Source organism: Salvelinus fontinalis, unplaced genomic scaffold (assembly GCF_029448725.1).
Source record: "Salvelinus fontinalis isolate EN_2023a unplaced genomic scaffold, ASM2944872v1 scaffold_0869, whole genome shotgun sequence".
NCBI lineage: Eukaryota > Metazoa > Chordata > Actinopteri > Salmoniformes > Salmonidae > Salvelinus > Salvelinus fontinalis.
The window spans coordinates 17,140-38,216 of record NW_026601078.1 but is presented as its reverse complement, the minus strand read 5'-3'; the positions used below and the strand labels follow the sequence as shown (position 1 = coordinate 38,216).

At 39.5% G+C, this 21,077-nt stretch overlaps 22 non-coding genes across 22 annotated transcripts; all 22 read right to left on the bottom strand.

Annotated features, from left to right (window-relative positions):
• Positions 1–1,256: 1,256 nt before the first annotated feature.
• Positions 1,257–1,328, bottom strand: trnat-cgu (transfer RNA threonine (anticodon CGU)). Its single transcript has one exon. It is a non-coding gene; the product is annotated as a tRNA-Thr (tRNA).
• Positions 1,329–1,794: 466 nt separating this feature from the next.
• Positions 1,795–1,866, bottom strand: trnaa-cgc (transfer RNA alanine (anticodon CGC)). Its single transcript has one exon. It is a non-coding gene; the product is annotated as a tRNA-Ala (tRNA).
• A 1,141-nt stretch (positions 1,867–3,007) lies between these two features.
• trnat-cgu (transfer RNA threonine (anticodon CGU)) lies at positions 3,008–3,079 on the bottom strand. The gene has a single exon. It is a non-coding gene; the product is annotated as a tRNA-Thr (tRNA).
• Positions 3,080–3,544: 465 nt separating this feature from the next.
• Positions 3,545–3,616, bottom strand: trnaa-ugc (transfer RNA alanine (anticodon UGC)). The gene has a single exon. It is a non-coding gene; the product is annotated as a tRNA-Ala (tRNA).
• Positions 3,617–4,763: 1,147 nt separating this feature from the next.
• Positions 4,764–4,835, bottom strand: trnat-cgu (transfer RNA threonine (anticodon CGU)). Its single transcript has one exon. It is a non-coding gene; the product is annotated as a tRNA-Thr (tRNA).
• A 465-nt stretch (positions 4,836–5,300) lies between these two features.
• On the bottom strand, positions 5,301–5,372 carry trnaa-ugc (transfer RNA alanine (anticodon UGC)). Its single transcript has one exon. It is a non-coding gene; the product is annotated as a tRNA-Ala (tRNA).
• A 1,147-nt stretch (positions 5,373–6,519) lies between these two features.
• On the bottom strand, positions 6,520–6,591 carry trnat-cgu (transfer RNA threonine (anticodon CGU)). The gene has a single exon. It is a non-coding gene; the product is annotated as a tRNA-Thr (tRNA).
• A 465-nt stretch (positions 6,592–7,056) lies between these two features.
• On the bottom strand, positions 7,057–7,128 carry trnaa-ugc (transfer RNA alanine (anticodon UGC)). The gene has a single exon. It is a non-coding gene; the product is annotated as a tRNA-Ala (tRNA).
• A 1,147-nt stretch (positions 7,129–8,275) lies between these two features.
• Positions 8,276–8,347, bottom strand: trnat-cgu (transfer RNA threonine (anticodon CGU)). The gene has a single exon. It is a non-coding gene; the product is annotated as a tRNA-Thr (tRNA).
• A 465-nt stretch (positions 8,348–8,812) lies between these two features.
• On the bottom strand, positions 8,813–8,884 carry trnaa-ugc (transfer RNA alanine (anticodon UGC)). Its single transcript has one exon. It is a non-coding gene; the product is annotated as a tRNA-Ala (tRNA).
• Positions 8,885–11,442: 2,558 nt separating this feature from the next.
• trnat-cgu (transfer RNA threonine (anticodon CGU)) lies at positions 11,443–11,514 on the bottom strand. The gene has a single exon. It is a non-coding gene; the product is annotated as a tRNA-Thr (tRNA).
• Positions 11,515–11,980: 466 nt separating this feature from the next.
• Positions 11,981–12,052, bottom strand: trnaa-cgc (transfer RNA alanine (anticodon CGC)). Its single transcript has one exon. It is a non-coding gene; the product is annotated as a tRNA-Ala (tRNA).
• Positions 12,053–13,193: 1,141 nt separating this feature from the next.
• On the bottom strand, positions 13,194–13,265 carry trnat-cgu (transfer RNA threonine (anticodon CGU)). The gene has a single exon. It is a non-coding gene; the product is annotated as a tRNA-Thr (tRNA).
• A 465-nt stretch (positions 13,266–13,730) lies between these two features.
• Positions 13,731–13,802, bottom strand: trnaa-ugc (transfer RNA alanine (anticodon UGC)). The gene has a single exon. It is a non-coding gene; the product is annotated as a tRNA-Ala (tRNA).
• A 1,147-nt stretch (positions 13,803–14,949) lies between these two features.
• Positions 14,950–15,021, bottom strand: trnat-cgu (transfer RNA threonine (anticodon CGU)). Its single transcript has one exon. It is a non-coding gene; the product is annotated as a tRNA-Thr (tRNA).
• Positions 15,022–15,486: 465 nt separating this feature from the next.
• trnaa-ugc (transfer RNA alanine (anticodon UGC)) lies at positions 15,487–15,558 on the bottom strand. Its single transcript has one exon. It is a non-coding gene; the product is annotated as a tRNA-Ala (tRNA).
• A 1,147-nt stretch (positions 15,559–16,705) lies between these two features.
• On the bottom strand, positions 16,706–16,777 carry trnat-cgu (transfer RNA threonine (anticodon CGU)). The gene has a single exon. It is a non-coding gene; the product is annotated as a tRNA-Thr (tRNA).
• Positions 16,778–17,242: 465 nt separating this feature from the next.
• Positions 17,243–17,314, bottom strand: trnaa-ugc (transfer RNA alanine (anticodon UGC)). Its single transcript has one exon. It is a non-coding gene; the product is annotated as a tRNA-Ala (tRNA).
• A 1,147-nt stretch (positions 17,315–18,461) lies between these two features.
• On the bottom strand, positions 18,462–18,533 carry trnat-cgu (transfer RNA threonine (anticodon CGU)). The gene has a single exon. It is a non-coding gene; the product is annotated as a tRNA-Thr (tRNA).
• A 465-nt stretch (positions 18,534–18,998) lies between these two features.
• Positions 18,999–19,070, bottom strand: trnaa-ugc (transfer RNA alanine (anticodon UGC)). Its single transcript has one exon. It is a non-coding gene; the product is annotated as a tRNA-Ala (tRNA).
• Positions 19,071–20,217: 1,147 nt separating this feature from the next.
• On the bottom strand, positions 20,218–20,289 carry trnat-cgu (transfer RNA threonine (anticodon CGU)). The gene has a single exon. It is a non-coding gene; the product is annotated as a tRNA-Thr (tRNA).
• A 465-nt stretch (positions 20,290–20,754) lies between these two features.
• Positions 20,755–20,826, bottom strand: trnaa-ugc (transfer RNA alanine (anticodon UGC)). Its single transcript has one exon. It is a non-coding gene; the product is annotated as a tRNA-Ala (tRNA).
• Positions 20,827–21,077: the final 251 nt, after the last annotated feature.

Genomic DNA, 21,077 nt, shown 5'->3' with positions numbered 1-21,077 from the left:
CCATTGACAAAAATATAACTTTCTGTTCCGGGACACTAGGATGACGATCCGATGTCAGAATGGTTCAGATAATAACTACAGAACTAAGCCAACATCAGCATGGACTTTGGTTGCAAATGGTATGAACTTTGAACTCGTATTCACTACAGAAGGGATACCTCCTAGCCGCTGAGTTAGCAACAGCTGCTACAAACGCAGGTTAGGAAGGACAGTCAGAGTATCCCGTCTACTACACACGACGTTACTCCAAAGTATCCAGTGATCACCAGAGACATTCTTCAAAGGACAGAGGACTCGGGTTGGCGATACGGTCTTCCATCTACCACCAACCTACTGAAGCGCAGCTCAGAGTAAATATGTATTGCATTTTCCTTTTCAAATGGGCGGTAATTTAGAATGCATAAGATACTGTATTTACGATAGCACAGCTTCGGCCCTGTCCCAGTCTCCCGCCCTTTCACCAACCCGCCCCTTTTCTTTGTGTAACAAGCTGTCATATCTATTCCGCCCGCTAGGGACGCTTTTCTGTATGACGTCATTTGTGATCAAGTTATGATTTCATTGTGTATGTGTGATTCTGTGTGATTAGTTAGGTATTTAGTAAATACATAATTAAACCCAATTTTGTATTTCTGATTCAACTTGTTAGCCAGGATTCTTGCAGATAACAAGGATTTACCACTTTCAGATGAGACTGAATAAAATGACGATTAAGGTGACTGCTATGGATGTAAAATATTACTAAATCTTTAAGAGTTTATTCGGAAGATAACAGCTCTATAAATATTATTTTGTGGCGTCCCTCTCTAGTTAATTAATATTTACATGATTAGTTCAATCAGGTAATATTAATTACGGAGAAATTATTTTATAGAATAGCATGTCATAGGAATTAATCAGGCATAGTCAAAGACACGACAGTACATTTCCATAATATCAGCTATCTTCCGTAAACGTCGAGCAAGGATGGAACCCATGTGCTTCAGTTTACAAAAACAGATGACTTAGCACATCTATTTCCTTCTTCGAATGTCAACATTCTGGAAAGTGGGAGTTGTGCAAAAGCTAATTTAACAACTAAATAGACTCAGCAGAGAAGTTGGGGATTAACTTTGGACCGCATACATGTTAAGTATTGGCTCTACCGTAAAGACACATCCCCTTTCTCTAGTAGTTGTGATGCCATATTGAAAAACTTGCTTTTTGTACAGCGCTCCAATGAGAGTACATTTCAATGGTATCAGATGTCTTTAAAAAGGAACGGATGGGATTTGAACCCATGATCTTTGGTTTACGAGACCAACGCCTTACCACTTGGCCACCATGCCTATCTAAACAACAATGTATATCAACATTCTGGAAAGTAGTAGATATGTAAATGTGTTTTTTGGCAAACAAATAAACTCAGTGGAGAATCTTGGGATTGAACAGAGGACCTCAAACATATACAGCATGCACTCCCCCTCTGAGCTTCCATCCCATTTAATTTACTGAGAAAATGGAATATTAATTCAATATACTTTTTATATACACCACTCCATTGAAACTACAATGAAATGATAGCAGCAATTCTTAAAACAGTTACGGACAGGGATCGAACACATGAACTTCAGTTTTTGAAAATTAGTCCATAAAAGTTGGCAACCATGCCACTTCTGTTCTATAAATGTGGGAACAGGGATTGAAAGCATGTTCTTCAGATTACAAGACCAAATGATTTAGCACATCTCTGTTTCCTGCTAAGAATTTCAACATTCTGGAAAGTAGCTTTTGGGTCAATGCAAAAATGAAAATTGGAGAAGCTGGGGATTGAACCCAGGACCTCATACATGCGAAGCATGCGCTCTACCACTGAGCTACATCCCCATCCTGTGAAATAGGAAAATGTTTCTTTTTTTATATTATTTCACCTTTATTTTACCAGGACAGCTAGTGGAGAACAAGTTCTCATTTACAACTGCGACCTGGCTAAGATAAAGCAAAGCAGTGCAACACAAACAACAACACTGAGTTACACATTTAGAATAAACAAACGTACAGTCAATTACATAATAGTAGAAAAAAAACTATATCTATAAATAGTGTTTGCAAATGTCGTGAGTAGGTAAGGCAATAAATGGACCATAGTAGCGAATGAATTAAAATTTAGCAAATTAACACGGATGTGATAGATGAGAAGATGATGATGTGCAAGTAGAAATACTGGTGTGCAAAAGAGCAGAAAGTAAATAAAAACAAAATGGGGAGGAGGTAGGTAGATTGGGTGGGCTATTTACAGATGGGCTATGTACAGCTGCAGTGATCGGTTAGCTGCTAAGATGTTTAAAGTTAGTGAGGGAAATATAAGTCTCCATCCAGCTTCAGCGATTTTTGCAATTCGTTCCAGTCATTGGCAGCAGAGAACTGGAAGGAAAGGCGGCCAAAGGAGGTGTTGGTTTTGGGGATGACCAGTGAGATATACCTGCTGGAGCGCGTGCTACGGGTGGGTGTTGTTATCGTGACCAGTAAGCTGAGATAAGGCGGAGCTTGACCTAGCATAGACTTATAGATGACCTGGAGCCAGTGGGTCTGGCGTGACGAATATGTAACGAGGGCCAGCCGACTAGAGCATACAGGTCGCAGTGGCCATATCAATACAATTAACTCTTTCTTTACACTGTTCTAATGAAAGTACATTTCCATAATAACAGCTATCTTCCGTAAACATCGAACAAGGATTGAACCCATGTGCTTCAGTTTACAAAAATAGATGACTTAGCACATCTATTTCCTTCTTAGAATGTCAACATTCTGGAAAGTGGGAGTTGTGCAAAAGCTAATTTAACAACTAAATAAACTCAGCAGAGAAGTCGGGCATTAACTTTGGACCGCATACATGTTAAGTATTGGCTCTAACGTAGAGACACATCCCCTTTCTCTAGTAGTTGTGATAACACATTGAAAAACTAGCTTTATCTACAGTGCTCAAATGAGAGTACATTTCAATGGTATCAGATGTCTTTAATGAAGGCACGGATGGGATTTGAACCCATGATCTTCGGTTTACGAGACCGACGCCTTACCACTTGGCCACCATGCCTACCTTTTAAAGGATGTATATCAACATTCTGGAAAGTAGTAGTTGTGTAACTGTGAATTTGGCAAACAAATAAATTCAGTGGAGAATCTTGGGATTGAACAGAGGACCTCAAACATATACAGCATGCACTCCCCCTCTGAGCTTCCATCCCATTTCATTTACTGAGAAAATGGAATATTAATTCAATATACTTTTTATATACACCACTCCATTGAAACTACAATGAAATGATAGCAGCAATTCTTAAAACAGTTACGGACAGGGATCGAACACATGAACATCAGTTTTTGAAAATTATGTCATAAAAGTTGGCAACCATGCCACTTCTGTTCTATAAATGTGCGAACAGGGATTGAAAGCATGTTCTTCAGATTACAAGACCAAATGATTTAGCACATCTCTGTTTCCTGCTAAGAATTTCAACATTCTAGAAAGTAGGTTTTGGGTCAATGCAAAAATGTAAATTGGAGAAGCTGGGGATTGAACCCAGGACCTCATACATGCAAAGCATGCGCTCTACCACTGAGCTACATCCCCTTTCTGGGAAATATTAAAATGTTTCTTTTTTTGTATTATTTCACCTTTATTTACCCGGAAAGCTTGTGGAGAACAAGTTCTCATTTACAACTACTACCTGGCTAAGATAAAGCAAAGCAGTGCAACACAAACAACAACACAGAGTTACACATTTAGAATAAACAAACGTACAGTCAATTACATAATAGTAGAAAAAAAAGAATGTCTATACATAGTGTTTGCAAATGTCGTGAGGAGGTAAGGCAATAAATAGGCCATAGTAGCGAATGAATTACAATTTAGCAAATTAACACTGGTGTGATAGATGAGCAGATGATGATGTCCAAGTAGAAATACTGGTGTGCAAAAGAGCAGAAAGTAAATAAAAACCAAATGGGGATGAGGTAGGTAGATTGGGTGGGCTATTTACAGATGGGCTATGTACAGCTGCAGTGATCGGTTAGCTGCTCAGATAGCTGATGTTTAAAGTTAGTGAGGGAAATATAAGTCTCCATCCAGCTTCAGCGATTTTTGCAATTCGTTCCAGTCATTGGCAGCAGAGAACTGGAAGGAAAGGCGGCCAAAGGAGGTGTTGGTTTTGGGGATGACCAGTGAGATATACCTGCTGGAGCGCGTGCTACGGGTGGGTGTTGTTATCGTGACCAGTAAGCTGAGATAAGGCGGAGCTTGACCTAGCATAGACTTATAGATGACCTGGAGCCAGTGGGTCTGGCGTGACGAATATGTAACGAGGGCCAGCCGACTAGAGCATACAGGTCGCAGTGGCCATATCAATACAATTAACTGTTTCTTTACACTGTTCTAATGAAAGTACATTTCCATAATAACAGCTATCTTCCGTAAACATCGAACAAGGATTGAACCCATGTGCTTCAGTTGACAAAAATAGATGACTTAGCACATCTATTTCCTTCTTAGAATGTCAACATTCTGGAAAGTGGGAGTTGTGCAAAAGCTAATTTAACAACTAAATACACGCGGCAGAGAAGTCAGGGATTAATTTTAGACTGCATGCATGTTAAGTATTGGCTCTAACGTAGAGACACATCCCCTTTCTCTAGTAGTTGTGATGCCACATTGAACAACTTGCTTTTTCTACAGTGCTGCAATGAGAGTACATTTCAATGGTATCAGATGTCTTTCATGAAGGCACGGATGGGATTTGAACCCATGATCTTTGGTTTACGAGACCGACGTCTTACCACTTGGCCACCATGCCTACCTATACAACGATGTATATCAACATTCTGGAAAGTAGTAGTTGTGTAACTGTGAATTTGGCAAACAAATAAATTCAGTGGAGAATCTTGGGATTGAACAGAGGACCTCAAACATATACAGCATGCACTCCCCCTCTGAGCTTCCATCCCATTTCATTTACTGAGAAAATGGAATATTAATTCAATATACTTTTTATATACACCACTCCATTGAAACTACAATGAAATGATAGCAGCAATTCTTAAAACAGTTACGGACAGGGATCGAACACATGAACTTCAGTTTTTGAAAATTATGTCATAAAAGTTGGCAACCATGCCACTTCTGTTCTATAAATGTGCAAACAGGGATTGAAAGCATGTTCTTCAGATTACAAGACCAAATGATTTAGCACATCTCTGTTTCCTGCCAAGAATTTCAACATTCTGGAAAGTAGGTTTTGGGTCAATGCAAAAATATAAATTGGAGAAGCTGGGGATTGAACCCAGGACCTCATACATGCAAAGCATGCGCTCTGCCACTGAGCTACATCCCCTTTCTGGGAAATATTAAAATGTTTCTTTTTTTTTATTATTTCACCTTTATTTACCAGGAAAGCTTGTGGAGAACAAGTTCTCATTTACAACTACTACCTGGCTAAGATAAAGCAAAGCAGTGCAACACAAACAACAACACAGAGTTACACATTTAGAATAAACAAACGTACAGTCAATTACATAATAGTAGAAAAAAAAGAATGTCTATACATAGTGTTTGCAAATGTCGTGAGGAGGTAAGGCAATAAATAGGCCATAGTAGCGAATGATTTACAATTTAGCAAATTGACACTGGTGTGATAGATGAGCAGATGATGATGTGCAAGTAGAAATACTGGTGTGCAAAAGAGCAGAAAGTAAATAAAAACAAAATGGGCAAGAGGTAGGTAGATTGGGTGGGCTATTTACAGATGGGCTATGTACAGCTGCAGTGATCGGTTAGCTGCTCAGATAGCTGATGTTTAAAGTTAGTGAGGGAAATATAAGTCTCCATCCAGCTTCAGCGATTTTTGCAATTCGTTCCAGTCATTGGCAGCAGAGAACTGGAAGGAAAGGCGGCCAAAGGAGGTGTTGGTTTTGGGGATGACCAGTGAGATATACCTGCTGGAGCGCGTGCTACGGGTGGGTGTTGTTATCGTGACCAGTAAGCTGAGATAAGGCGGAGCTTGACCTAGCATAGACTTATAGATGACCTGGAGCCAGTGGGTCTGGCGTGACGAATATGTAACGAGGGCCAGCCGACTAGAGCATACAGGTCGCAGTGGCCATATCAATACAATTAACTCTTTCTTTACACTGTTCTAATGAAAGTACATTTCCATAATAACAGCTATCTTCCGTAAACATCGAACAAGGATTGAACCCATGTGCTTCAGTTTACAAAAATAGATGACTTAGCACATCTATTTCCTTCTTAGAATGTCAACATTCTGGAAAGTGGGAGTTGTGCAAAAGCTAATTTAACAACTAAATAAACTCAGCAGAGAAGTCGGGCATTAACTTTGGACCGCATACATGTTAAGTATTGGCTCTAACGTAGAGACACATCCCCTTTCTCTAGTAGTTGTGATAACACATTGAAAAACTAGCTTTATCTACAGTGCTCAAATGAGAGTACATTTCAATGGTATCAGATGTCTTTAATGAAGGCACGGATGGGATTTGAACCCATGATCTTCGGTTTACGAGACCGACGCCTTACCACTTGGCCACCATGCCTACCTTTTAAAGGATGTATATCAACATTCTGGAAAGTAGTAGTTGTGTAACTGTGAATTTGGCAAACAAATAAATTCAGTGGAGAATCTTGGGATTGAACAGAGGACCTCAAACATATACAGCATGCACTCCCCCTCTGAGCTTCCATCCCATTTCATTTACTGAGAAAATGGAATATTAATTCAATATACTTTTTATATACACCACTCCATTGAAACTACAATGAAATGATAGCAGCAATTCTTAAAACAGTTACGGACAGGGATCGAACACATGAACATCAGTTTTTGAAAATTATGTCATAAAAGTTGGCAACCATGCCACTTCTGTTCTATAAATGTGCGAACAGGGATTGAAAGCATGTTCTTCAGATTACAAGACCAAATGATTTAGCACATCTCTGTTTCCTGCTAAGAATTTCAACATTCTAGAAAGTAGGTTTTGGGTCAATGCAAAAATGTAAATTGGAGAAGCTGGGGATTGAACCCAGGACCTCATACATGCAAAGCATGCGCTCTACCACTGAGCTACATCCCCTTTCTGGGAAATATTAAAATGTTTCTTTTTTTGTATTATTTCACCTTTATTTACCCGGAAAGCTTGTGGAGAACAAGTTCTCATTTACAACTACTACCTGGCTAAGATAAAGCAAAGCAGTGCAACACAAACAACAACACAGAGTTACACATTTAGAATAAACAAACGTACAGTCAATTACATAATAGTAGAAAAAAAAGAATGTCTATACATAGTGTTTGCAAATGTCGTGAGGAGGTAAGGCAATAAATAGGCCATAGTAGCGAATGAATTACAATTTAGCAAATTAACACTGGTGTGATAGATGAGCAGATGATGATGTCCAAGTAGAAATACTGGTGTGCAAAAGAGCAGAAAGTAAATAAAAACCAAATGGGGATGAGGTAGGTAGATTGGGTGGGCTATTTACAGATGGGCTATGTACAGCTGCAGTGATCGGTTAGCTGCTCAGATAGCTGATGTTTAAAGTTAGTGAGGGAAATATAAGTCTCCATCCAGCTTCAGCGATTTTTGCAATTCGTTCCAGTCATTGGCAGCAGAGAACTGGAAGGAAAGGCGGCCAAAGGAGGTGTTGGTTTTGGGGATGACCAGTGAGATATACCTGCTGGAGCGCGTGCTACGGGTGGGTGTTGTTATCGTGACCAGTAAGCTGAGATAAGGCGGAGCTTGACCTAGCATAGACTTATAGATGACCTGGAGCCAGTGGGTCTGGCGTGACGAATATGTAACGAGGGCCAGCCGACTAGAGCATACAGGTCGCAGTGGCCATATCAATACAATTAACTGTTTCTTTACACTGTTCTAATGAAAGTACATTTCCATAATAACAGCTATCTTCCGTAAACATCGAACAAGGATTGAACCCATGTGCTTCAGTTGACAAAAATAGATGACTTAGCACATCTATTTCCTTCTTAGAATGTCAACATTCTGGAAAGTGGGAGTTGTGCAAAAGCTAATTTAACAACTAAATACACACGGCAGAGAAGTCAGGGATTAACTTTAGACTGCATGCATGTTAAGTATTGGCTCTAACGTAGAGACACATCCCCTTTCTCTAGTAGTTGTGATGCCACATTGAACAACTTGCTTTTTCTACAGTGCTGCAATGAGAGTACATTTCAATGGTATCAGATGTCTTTCATGAAGGCACGGATGGGATTTGAACCCATGATCTTTGGTTTACGAGACCGACGTCTTACCACTTGGCCACCATGCCTACCTATACAACGATGTATATCAACATTCTGGAAAGTAGTAGTTGTGTAACTGTGAATTTGGCAAACAAATAAATTCAGTGGAGAATCTTGGGATTGAACAGAGGACCTCAAACATATACAGCATGCACTCCCCCTCTGAGCTTCCATCCCATTTCATTTACTGAGAAAATGGAATATTAATTCAATATACTTTTTATATACACCACTCCATTGAAACTACAATGAAATGATAGCAGCAATTCTTAAAACAGTTACGGACAGGGATCGAACACATGAACTTCAGTTTTTGAAAATTATGTCATAAAAGTTGGCAACCATGCCACTTCTGTTCTATAAATGTGCAAACAGGGATTGAAAGCATGTTCTTCAGATTACAAGACCAAATGATTTAGCACATCTCTGTTTCCTGCCAAGAATTTCAACATTCTGGAAAGTAGGTTTTGGGTCAATGCAAAAATATAAATTGGAGAAGCTGGGGATTGAACCCAGGACCTCATACATGCAAAGCATGCGCTCTGCCACTGAGCTACATCCCCTTTCTGGGAAATATTAAAATGTTTCTTTTTTTTTATTATTTCACCTTTATTTACCAGGAAAGCTTGTGGAGAACAAGTTCTCATTTACAACTACTACCTGGCTAAGATAAAGCAAAGCAGTGCAACACAAACAACAACACAGAGTTACACATTTAGAATAAACAAACGTACAGTCAATTACATAATAGTAGAAAAAAAAGAATGTCTATACATAGTGTTTGCAAATGTCGTGAGGAGGTAAGGCAATAAATAGGCCATAGTAGCGAATGATTTACAATTTAGCAAATTGACACTGGTGTGATAGATGAGCAGATGATGATGTGCAAGTAGAAATACTGGTGTGCAAAAGAGCAGAAAGTAAATAAAAACAAAATGGGCAAGAGGTAGGTAGATTGGGTGGGCTATTTACAGATGGGCTATGTACAGCTGCAGTGATCGGTTAGCTGCTCAGATAGCTGATGTTTAAAGTTAGTGAGGGAAATATAAGTCTCCATCCAGCTTCAGCGATTTTTGCAATTCGTTCCAGTCATTGGCAGCAGAGAACTGGAAGGAAAGGCGGCCAAAGGAGGTGTTGGTTTTTTGGGATGACCAGTGAGATATACCTGCTGGAGCGCGTGCTACGGGTGGGTGTTGTTATCGTGACCAGTGAGCTGAGATAAGGCGGAGCTTGACCTAGCATAGACTTATAGATGACCTGGAGCCAGTGGGTCTGGCGTGACGAATATGTATGGAGGGCCAGCTGACTAGAGCATACATGTCACAGTGGCCATATCAATACAATTAATTCTTTCTTTACACTGTTCTAATGAAAGTATTGTCATGACGTTGGCAGTGGGGCTAGGTTTATGACAGTCATAAATACCTCTTTCCCCCTTTTTCTCTTCCCTACTGATGTGACATAAGAAAACCCCTTGGTTAACATAGAGATTCTGGGGACATCAGAAAGTGGGGGGGAATGAACTATATTCTGGTAATCCGACCAACTGAACATATGCGGTGGTACTTAAGGTATATTATGTCAGTTCGGTTGCCCTCTGACACATTCTCATCAATGATAGAATGACATAAACTCTACTGTGGAAAGTCTAAACGTCAGAGGTATCGGATTCACATGGAATTCTTGTTTAATTCAAATGTTTGAATATGAAATTATTTGTGAAGAGATTAAATGTAATTTTAGCTTCCAAATGAGAGATTTGGATTTTCATAAATTTGGGCTTCTGCTCAACTAGGGGCCCGCCCCTGTGAAGAGACACGGGTTTTAAACTTTTCAGACACACCCCTCTTCCTCCACTATAAAAGCCATTGACAAAAATATAACTTTCTGTTCCGGGACACTAGGATGACGATCCGATGTCAGAATGGTTCAGATAATAACTACAGAACTAAGCCAACATCAGCATGGACTTTGGTTGCAAATGGTATGAACTTTGAACTCGTATTCACTACAGAAGGGATACCTCCTAGCCGCTGAGTTAGCAACAGCTGCTACAAACGCAGGTTAGGAAGGACAGTCAGAGTATCCCGTCTACTACACACGACGTTACTCCAACGTATCCAGTGATCACCAGAGACATTCTTCAAAGGACAGAGGACTCGGGTTGGCGATACGGTCTTCCATCTACCACCAACCTACTGAAGCGCAGCTCAGAGTAAATATGTATTGCATTTTCCTTTTCAAATGGGCGGTAATTTAGAATGCATAAGATACTGTATTTACGATAGCACAGCTTCGGCCCTGTCCCAGTCTCCCGCCCTTTCACCAACCCGCCCCTTTTCTTTGTGTAACAAGCTGTCATATCTATTCCGCCCGCTAGGGACGCTTTTCTGTATGACGTCATTTGTGATCAAGTTATGATTTCATTGTGTATGTGTGATTCTGTGTGATTAGTTAGGTATTTAGTAAATACATAATTAAACCCAATTTTGTATTTCTGATTCAACTTGTTAGCCAGGATTCTTGCAGATAACAAGGATTTACCACTTTCAGATGAGACTGAATAAAATGACGATTAAGGTGACTGCTATGGATGTAAAATATTACTAAATCTTTAAGAGTTTATTCGGAAGATAACAGCTCTATAAATATTATTTTGTGGCGTCCCTCTCTAGTTAATTAATATTTACATGATTAGTTCAATCAGGTAATATTAATTACGGAGAAATTATTTTATAGAATAGCATGTCATAGGAATTAATCAGGCATAGTCAAAGACACGACAGTACATTTCCATAATATCAGCTATCTTCCGTAAACGTCGAGCAAGGATGGAACCCATGTGCTTCAGTTTACAAAAACAGATGACTTAGCACATCTATTTCCTTCTTCGAATGTCAACATTCTGGAAAGTGGGAGTTGTGCAAAAGCTAATTTAACAACTAAATAGACTCAGCAGAGAAGTTGGGGATTAACTTTGGACCGCATACATGTTAAGTATTGGCTCTACCGTAAAGACACATCCCCTTTCTCTAGTAGTTGTGATGCCATATTGAAAAACTTGCTTTTTGTACAGCGCTCCAATGAGAGTACATTTCAATGGTATCAGATGTCTTTAAAAAGGAACGGATGGGATTTGAACCCATGATCTTTGGTTTACGAGACCAACGCCTTACCACTTGGCCACCATGCCTATCTAAACAACAATGTATATCAACATTCTGGAAAGTAGTAGATATGTAAATGTGTTTTTTGGCAAACAAATAAACTCAGTGGAGAATCTTGGGATTGAACAGAGGACCTCAAACATATACAGCATGCACTCCCCCTCTGAGCTTCCATCCCATTTAATTTACTGAGAAAATGGAATATTAATTCAATATACTTTTTATATACACCACTCCATTGAAACTACAATGAAATGATAGCAGCAATTCTTAAAACAGTTACGGACAGGGATCGAACACATGAACTTCAGTTTTTGAAAATTAGTCCATAAAAGTTGGCAACCATGCCACTTCTGTTCTATAAATGTGGGAACAGGGATTGAAAGCATGTTCTTCAGATTACAAGACCAAATGATTTAGCACATCTCTGTTTCCTGCTAAGAATTTCAACATTCTGGAAAGTAGCTTTTGGGTCAATGCAAAAATGAAAATTGGAGAAGCTGGGGATTGAACCCAGGACCTCATACATGCGAAGCATGCGCTCTACCACTGAGCTACATCCCCGTCCTGTGAAATAGGAAAATGTTTCTTTTTTTATATTATTTCACCTTTATTTTACCAGGACAGCTAGTGGAGAACAAGTTCTCATTTACAACTGCGACCTGGCTAAGATAAAGCAAAGCAGTGCAACACAAACAACAACACTGAGTTACACATTTAGAATAAACAAACGTACAGTCAATTACATAATAGTAGAAAAAAAACTATATCTATAAATAGTGTTTGCAAATGTCGTGAGTAGGTAAGGCAATAAATGGACCATAGTAGCGAATGAATTAAAATTTAGCAAATTAACACGGATGTGATAGATGAGAAGATGATGATGTGCAAGTAGAAATACTGGTGTGCAAAAGAGCAGAAAGTAAATAAAAACAAAATGGGGAGGAGGTAGGTAGATTGGGTGGGCTATTTACAGATGGGCTATGTACAGCTGCAGTGATCGGTTAGCTGCTAAGATGTTTAAAGTTAGTGAGGGAAATATAAGTCTCCATCCAGCTTCAGCGATTTTTGCAATTCGTTCCAGTCATTGGCAGCAGAGAACTGGAAGGAAAGGCGGCCAAAGGAGGTGTTGGTTTTGGGGATGACCAGTGAGATATACCTGCTGGAGCGCGTGCTACGGGTGGGTGTTGTTATCGTGACCAGTAAGCTGAGATAAGGCGGAGCTTGACCTAGCATAGACTTATAGATGACCTGGAGCCAGTGGGTCTGGCGTGACGAATATGTAACGAGGGCCAGCCGACTAGAGCATACAGGTCGCAGTGGCCATATCAATACAATTAACTCTTTCTTTACACTGTTCTAATGAAAGTACATTTCCATAATAACAGCTATCTTCCGTAAACATCGAACAAGGATTGAACCCATGTGCTTCAGTTTACAAAAACAGATGACTTAGCACATCTATTTCCTTCTTAGAATGTCAACATTCTGGAAAGTGGGAGTTGTGCAAAAGCTAATTTAACAACTAAATAAACTCAGCAGAGAAGTCGGGCATTAACTTTGGACCGCATACATGTTAAGTATTGGCTCTAACGTAGAGACACATCCCCTTTCTCTAGTAGTTGTGATAACACATTGAAAAACTAGCTTTATCTACAGTGCTCAAATGAGAGTACATTTCAATGGTATCAGATGTCTTTAATGAAGGCACGGATGGGATTTGAACCCATGATCTTTGGTTTACGAGACCGACGTCTTACCACTTGGCCACCATGCCTACCTATACAACGATGTATATCAACATTCTGGAAAGTAGTAGTTGTGTAACTGTGAATTTGGCAAACAAATAAATTCAGTGGAGAATCTTGGGATTGAACAGAGGACCTCAAACATATACAGCATGCACTCCCCCTCTGAGCTTCCATCCCATTTCATTTACTGAGAAAATGGAATATTAATTCAATATACTTTTTATATACACCACTCCATTGAAACTACAATGAAATGATAGCAGCAATTCTTAAAACAGTTACGGACAGGGATCGAACACATGAACTTCAGTTTTTGAAAATTATGTCATAAAAGTTGGCAACCATGCCACTTCTGTTCTATAAATGTGCAAACAGGGATTGAAAGCATGTTCTTCAGATTACAAGACCAAATGATTTAGCACATCTCTGTTTCCTGCCAAGAATTTCAACATTCTGGAAAGTAGGTTTTGGGTCAATGCAAAAATATAAATTGGAGAAGCTGGGGATTGAACCCAGGACCTCATACATGCAAAGCATGCGCTCTGCCACTGAGCTACATCCCCTTTCTGGGAAATAGTAAAATGTTTATTTTTTTGTATTATTTCACCTTTATTTACCCGGAAAGCTTGTGGAGAACAAGTTCTCATTTACAACTACTACCTGGCTAAGATAAAGCAAAGCAGTGCAACACAAACAACAACACAGAGTTACACATTTAGAATAAACAAATGTACAGTCAATTACATAATAGTAGAAAAAAAAGAATGTCTATACATAGTGTTTGCAAATGTCGTGAGGAGGTAAGGCAATAAATATGCCGTAGTAGCGAATGAATTACAATTTAGCAAATTAACACTGGTGTGATAGATGAGCAGATGATGATGTGCAAGTAGAAATACTGGTGTGCAAAAGAGCAGAAAGTAAATAAAAACCAAATGGGGATGAGGTAGGTAGATTGGGTGGGCTATTTACAGATGGGCTATCTACAGCTGCAGTGATCGGTTAGCTGCTCAGATAGCTGATGTTTAAAGTTAGTGAGGGAAATATAAGTCTCCATCCAGCTTCAGCGATTTTTGCAATTCGTTCCAGTCATTGGCAGCAGAGAACTGGAAGGAAAGGCGGCCAAAGGAGGTGTTGGTTTTGGGGATGACCAGTGAGATATACCTGCTGGAGCGCGTGCTACGGGTGGGTGTTGTTATCGTGACCAGTAAGCTGAGATAAGGCGGAGCTTGACCTAGCATAGACTTATAGATGACCTGGAGCCAGTCGGTCTGGCGTGACGAATATGTAACGAGGGCCAGCCGACTAGAGCATACAGGTCGCAGTGGCCATATCAATACAATTAACTCTTTCTTTACACTGTTCTAATGAAAGTACATTTCCATAATAACAGCTATCTTCCGTAAACATCGAACAAGGATTGAACCCATGTGCTTCAGTTTACAAAAATAGATGACTTAGCACATCTATTTCCTTCTTAGAATGTCAACATTCTGGAAAGTGGGAGTTGTGCAAAAGCTAATTTAACAACTAAATAAACTCAGCAGAGAAGTCGGGCATTAACTTTGGACCGCATACATGTTAAGTATTGGCTCTAACGTAGAGACACATCCCCTTTCTCTAGTAGTTGTGATAACACATTGAAAAACTAGCTTTTTCTACAGTGCTCAAATGAGAGTACATTTCAATGGTATCAGATGTCTTTAATGAAGGCACGGATGGGATTTGAACCCATGATCTTCGGTTTACGAGACCGACGCCTTACCACTTGGCCACCATGCCTACCTTTTCAAGGATGTATATCAACATTCTGGAAAGTAGTAGTTGTGTAACTGTGAATTTGGCAAACAAATAAATTCAGTGGAGAATCTTGGGATTGAACAGAGGACCTCAAACATATACAGCATGCACTCCCCCTCTGAGCTTCCATCCCATTTCATTTACTGAGAAAATGGAATATTAATTCAATATACTTTTTATATACACCACTCCATTGAAACTACAATGAAATGATAGCAGCAATTCTTAAAACAGTTACGGACAGGGATCGAACACATGAACTTCAGTTTTTGAAAATTATGTCATAAAAGTTGGCAACCATGCCACTTCTGTTCTATAAATGTGCAAACAGGGATTGAAAGCATGTTCTTCAGATTACAAGACCAAATGATTTAGCACATCTCTGTTTCCTGCCAAGAATTTCAACATTCTGGAAAGTAGGTTTTGGGTCAATGCAAAAATATAAATTGGAGAAGCTGGGGATTGAACCCAGGACCTCATACATGCAAAGCATGCGCTCTGCCACTGAGCTACATCCCCTTTCTGGGAAAAAGTAAAATGTTTCTTTTTTTGTATTATTTCACCTTTATTTACCCGGAAAGCTTGTGGAGAACAAGTTCTCATTTACAACTACTACCTGGCTAAGATAAAGCAAAGCAGTGCAACACAAACAACAACACAGAGTTACACATTTAGAATAAACAAACGTACAGTCAATTACATAATAGTAGAAAAAAAAGAATGTCTATACATAGTGTTTGCAAATGTCGTGAGGAGGTAAGGCAATAAATATGCCATAGTAGCGAATGAATTACAATTTAGCAAATTAACACTGGTGTGATAGATGAGCAGATGATGATGTGCAAGTAGAAATACTGGTGTGCAAAAGAGCAGAAAGTAAATAAAAACCAAATGGGGATGAGGTAGGTAGATTGGGTGGGCTATTTACAGATGGGCTATCTACAGCTGCAGTGATCGGTTAGCTGCTCAGATAGCTGATGTTTAAAGTTAGTGAGGGAAATATAAGTCTCCATCCAGCTTCAGCGATTTTTGCAATTCGTTCCAGTCATTGGCAGCAGAGAACTGGAAGGAAAGGCGGCCAAAGGAGGTGTTGGTTTTGGGGATGACCAGTGAGATATACCTGCTGGAGCGCGTGCTACGGGTGGGTGTTGTTATCGTGACCAGTAAGCTGAGATAAGGCGGAGCTTGACCTAGCATAGACTTATAGATGACCTGGAGCCAGTGGGTCTGGCGTGACGAATATGTAACGAGGGCCAGCCGACTAGAGCATACAGGTCGCAGTGGCCATATCAATACAATTAACTCTTTCTTTACACTGTTCTAATGAAAGTACATTTCCATAATAACAGCTATCTTCCGTAAACATCGAACAAGGATTGAACCCATGTGCTTCAGTTTACAAAAATAGATGACTTAGCACATCTATTTCCTTCTTAGAATGTCAACATTCTGGAAAGTGGGAGTTGTGCAAAAGCTAATTTAACAACTAAATAAACTCAGCAGAGAAGTCGGGCATTAACTTTGGACCGCATACATGTTAAGTATTGGCTCTAACGTAGAGACACATCCCCTTTCTCTAGTAGTTGCGATGCCACATTGAACAACTTGCTTTTTCTACAGTGCTGCAATGAGAGTACATTTCAATGGTATCAGATGTCTTTCATGAAGGCACGGATGGGATTTGAACCCATGATCTTTGGCTTACGAGACCGACGTCTTACCACTTGGCCACCATGCCTACCTATACAACGATGTATATCAACATTCTGGAAAGTAGTAGTTGTGTAACTGTGAATTTGGCAAACAAATAAATTCAGTGGAGAATCTTGGGATTGAACAGAGGACCTCAAACATATACAGCATGCACTCCCCCTCTGAGCTTCCATCCCATTTCATTTACTGAGAAAATGGAATATTAATTCAATATACTTTTTATATACACCACTCCATTGAAACTACAATGAAATGATAGCAGCAATTCTTAAAACAGTTACGGACAGGGATCGAACACATGAACTTCAGTTTTTGAAAATTATGTCATAAAAGTTGGCAACCATGCCACTTCTGTTCTATAAATGTGCGAACAGGGATTGAAAGCATGTTCTTCAGAATACAAGACCAAATGATTTAGCACATCTCTGTTTCCTGCCAAGAATTTCAACATTCTGGAAAGCAGGTTTTGGGTCAATGCAAATATGTAAGTTGAAGAAGCTGGGGATTGAACCCAGGACCTCATACATGCAAAGCATGCGCTCTACCACTGAGCTACATCCCCTTTGTGGGAAATATTAAAATGTTTCTTTTTTTGTATTATTTTACCTTTATTTACCCGGAAAGCTTGTGGAGAACAAGTTCTCATTTACAACTACTACCTGGCTAAGATAAAGCAAAGCAGTGCAACACAAACAACAACACAGAGTTACACATTTAGAATAAACAAACGTACAGTCAATTACATAATAGTAGAAAAAAAAGAATGTCTATACATAGTGTTTGCAAATGTCGTGAGGAGGTAAGGCAATAAATATGCCATATTAGCGAATGAATTATAATTTAGCAAATTAACACTGGTGTGATAGATGAGCAGATGATGATGTGCAAGTAGAAATACTGGTGTGCAAAAGAGCAGAAAGTAAATAAAAACCAAATGGGGATGAAGTAGGTAGATTGGGTGGGCTATTTACAGATGGGCTATCTACAGCTGCAGTGATCGGTTAGCTGCTCAGATAGCTGATGTTTAAAGTTAGTGAGGGAAATATAAGTCTCCATCCAGCTTCAGCGATTTTTGCAATTAGTTCCAGTCATTGGCAGCAGAGAACTGGAAGGAAAGGAGGCCAAAGGAGGCGTTGGTTTTGGGGATGACCAGTGAGATATACCTGCTGGAGCGCGTGCTACGGGTGGGTGTTGTTATCGTGACCAGTAAGCTGAGATAAGGCGGAGCTTGACCTAGCATAGACTTATAGATGACCTGGAGCCAGTGGGTCTGGCGTGACGAATATGTAACGAGGGCCAGCCGACTAGAGCATACAGGTCGCAGTGGCCATATCAATACAATTAACTGTTTCTTTACACTGTTCTAATGAAAGTACATTTCCATAATAACAGCTATCTTCCGTAAACATCGAACAAGGATTGAACCCATGTGCTTCAGTTTACAAAAATAGATGACTTAGCACATCTATTTCCTTCTTAGAATGTCAACATTCTGGAAAGTGGGAGTTGTGCAAAAGCTAATTTAACAACTAAATAGACTCAGCAGAGAAGTCAGGGATTAACTTTGGACCGCATACATGTTAAGTATTGGCTCTAACGTAGAGACACATCCCCTTTCTCTAGTAGTTGTGATGCCACATTGAACAACTTGCTTTTTCTACAGTGCTCCAATGAGAGTACATTTCAATGGTATCAGATGTCTTTCATGAAGGCACGGATGGGATTTGAACACATGATCTTCGGTTTACGAGATCGACGCCTTACCACTTGGCCACCATGCCTACCTATACAACGATGTATATCAACATTCTGGAAAGTAGTAGTTGTGTAACTGTGAATTTGGCAAACAAATAAATTCAGTGGAGAATCTTGGGATTGAACAGAGGACCTCAAACATATACAGCATGCACTCCCCCTCTGAGCTTCCATCCCATTTCATTTACTGAGAAAATGGAATATTAATTCAATATACTTTTTATATACACCACTCCATTGAAACTACAATGAAATGATAGCAGCAATTCTTAAAACAGTTACGGACAGGGATCGAACACATGAACTTCAGTTTTTGAAAATTATGTCATAAAAGTTGGCAACCATGCCACTTCTGTTCTATAAATGTGCGAACAGGGATTGAAAGCATGTTCTTCAGATTACAAGACCAAATGATTTAGCACATCTCTGTTTCCTGCTAAGAATTTCAACATTCTGGAAAGTAGGTTTTGGGTCAATGCAAAAATGTAAATTGGAGAAGCTGGGGATTGAACCCAGGACCTCATACATGCAAAGCATGCGCTCTACCACTGAGCTACATCCCCTTTCTGGGAAATATTAAAATGTTTCTTTTTTTGTATTATTTCACCTTTATTTACCCGGAAAGCTTGTGGAGAACAAGTTCTCATTTACAACTACTACCTGGCTAAGATAAAGCAAAGCAGTGCAACACAAACAACAACACAGAGTTACACATTTAGAATAAACAAACGTACAGTCAATTACATAATAGTAGAAAAAAAAGAATGTCTATACATAGTGTTTGCAAATGTCGTGAGGAGGTAAGGCGATAAATAGGCCATAGTAGCGAATGAATTATAATTTAGCAAATTAACACTGGTGTGATAGATGAGCAGATGATGATGTGCAAGTAGAAATACTGGTGTGCAAAAGAGCAGAAAGTAAATAAAAACCAAATGGGGATGAGGTAGGTAGATTGGGTGGGCTATTTACAGATGGGCTATCTACAGCTGCAGTGATCGGTTAGCTGCTCAGATAGCTGATGTTTAAAGTTAGTGAGGGAAATATAAGTCTCCATCCAGCTTCAGCGATTTTTGCAATTCGTTCCAGTCATTGGCAGCAGAGAACTGGAAGGAAAGGCGGCCAAAGGAGGTGTTGGTTTTGGGGATGACCAGTGAGATATACCTGCTGGAGCGCGTGCTACGGGTGGGTGTTGTTATCGTGACCAGTAAGCTGAGATAAGGCGGAGCTTGACCTAGCATAGACTTATAGATGACCTGGAGCCAGTGGGTCTGGCGTGACGAATATGTAACGAGGGCCAGCCGACTAGAGCATACAGGTCGCAGTGGCCATATCAATACAATTAACTCTTTCTTTACACTGTTCTAATGAAAGTACATTTCCATAATAACAGCTATCTTCCGTAAACATCGAACAAGGATTGAACCCATGTGCTTCAGTTTACAAAAATAGATGACTTAGCACATCTATTTCCTTCTTAGAATGTCAACATTCTGGAAAGTGGGAGTTGTGCAAAAGCTAATTTAACAACTAAATAAACTCAGCAGAGAAGTCGGGCATTAACTTTGGACCGCATACATGTTAAGTATTGGCTCTAACGTAGAGACACATCCCCTTTCTCTAGTAGTTGTGATAACACATTGAAAAACTAGCTTTATCTACAGTGCTCAAATGAGAGTATATTTCAATGGTATCAGATGTCTTTAATGAAGGCACGGATGGGATTTGAACCCATGATCTTCGGTTTACGAGACCGACGCCTTACCACTTGGCCACCATGCCTACCTTTTCAAGGATGTATATCAACATTCTGGAAAGTAGTAGTTGTGTAACTGTGAATTTGGCAAACAAATAAATTCAGTGGAGAATCTTGGGATTGAACAGAGGACCTCAAACATATACAGCATGCACTCCCCCTCTGAGCTTCCAGCCCATTTCATTTACTGAGAAAATGGAATATTAATTCAATATACTTTTTATATACACCACTCCATTGAAACTACAATGAAATGATAGCAGCAATTCTTAAAACAGTTACGGACAGGGATCGAACACATGAACTTCAGTTTTTGAAAATTATGTCATAAAAGTTGGCAACCATGCCACTTCTGTTCTATAAATGTGCGAACAGGGATTGAAAGCATGTTCTTCAGATTACAAGACCAAATGATTTAGCACATCTCTGTTTCCTGCTAAGAATTTCAACATTCTGGAAAGTAGGTTTTGGGTCAATGCAAAAATGTAAATTGGAGAAGCTGGGGATTGAACCCAGGACCTCATACATGCAAAGCATGCGCTCTACCACTGAGCTACATCCCCTTTCTGGGAAATATTAAAATGTTTCTTTTTTTGTATTATTTCACCTTTATTTACCCGGAAAGCTTGTGGAGAACAAGTTCTCATTTACAACTACTACCTGGCTAAGATAAAGCAAAGCAGTGCAACACAAACAACAACACAGAGTTACACATTTAGAATAAACAAACGTACAGTCAATTACATAATAGTAGAAAAAAAAGAATGTCTATACATAGTGTTTGCAAATGTCGTGAGGAGGTAAGGCGATAAAT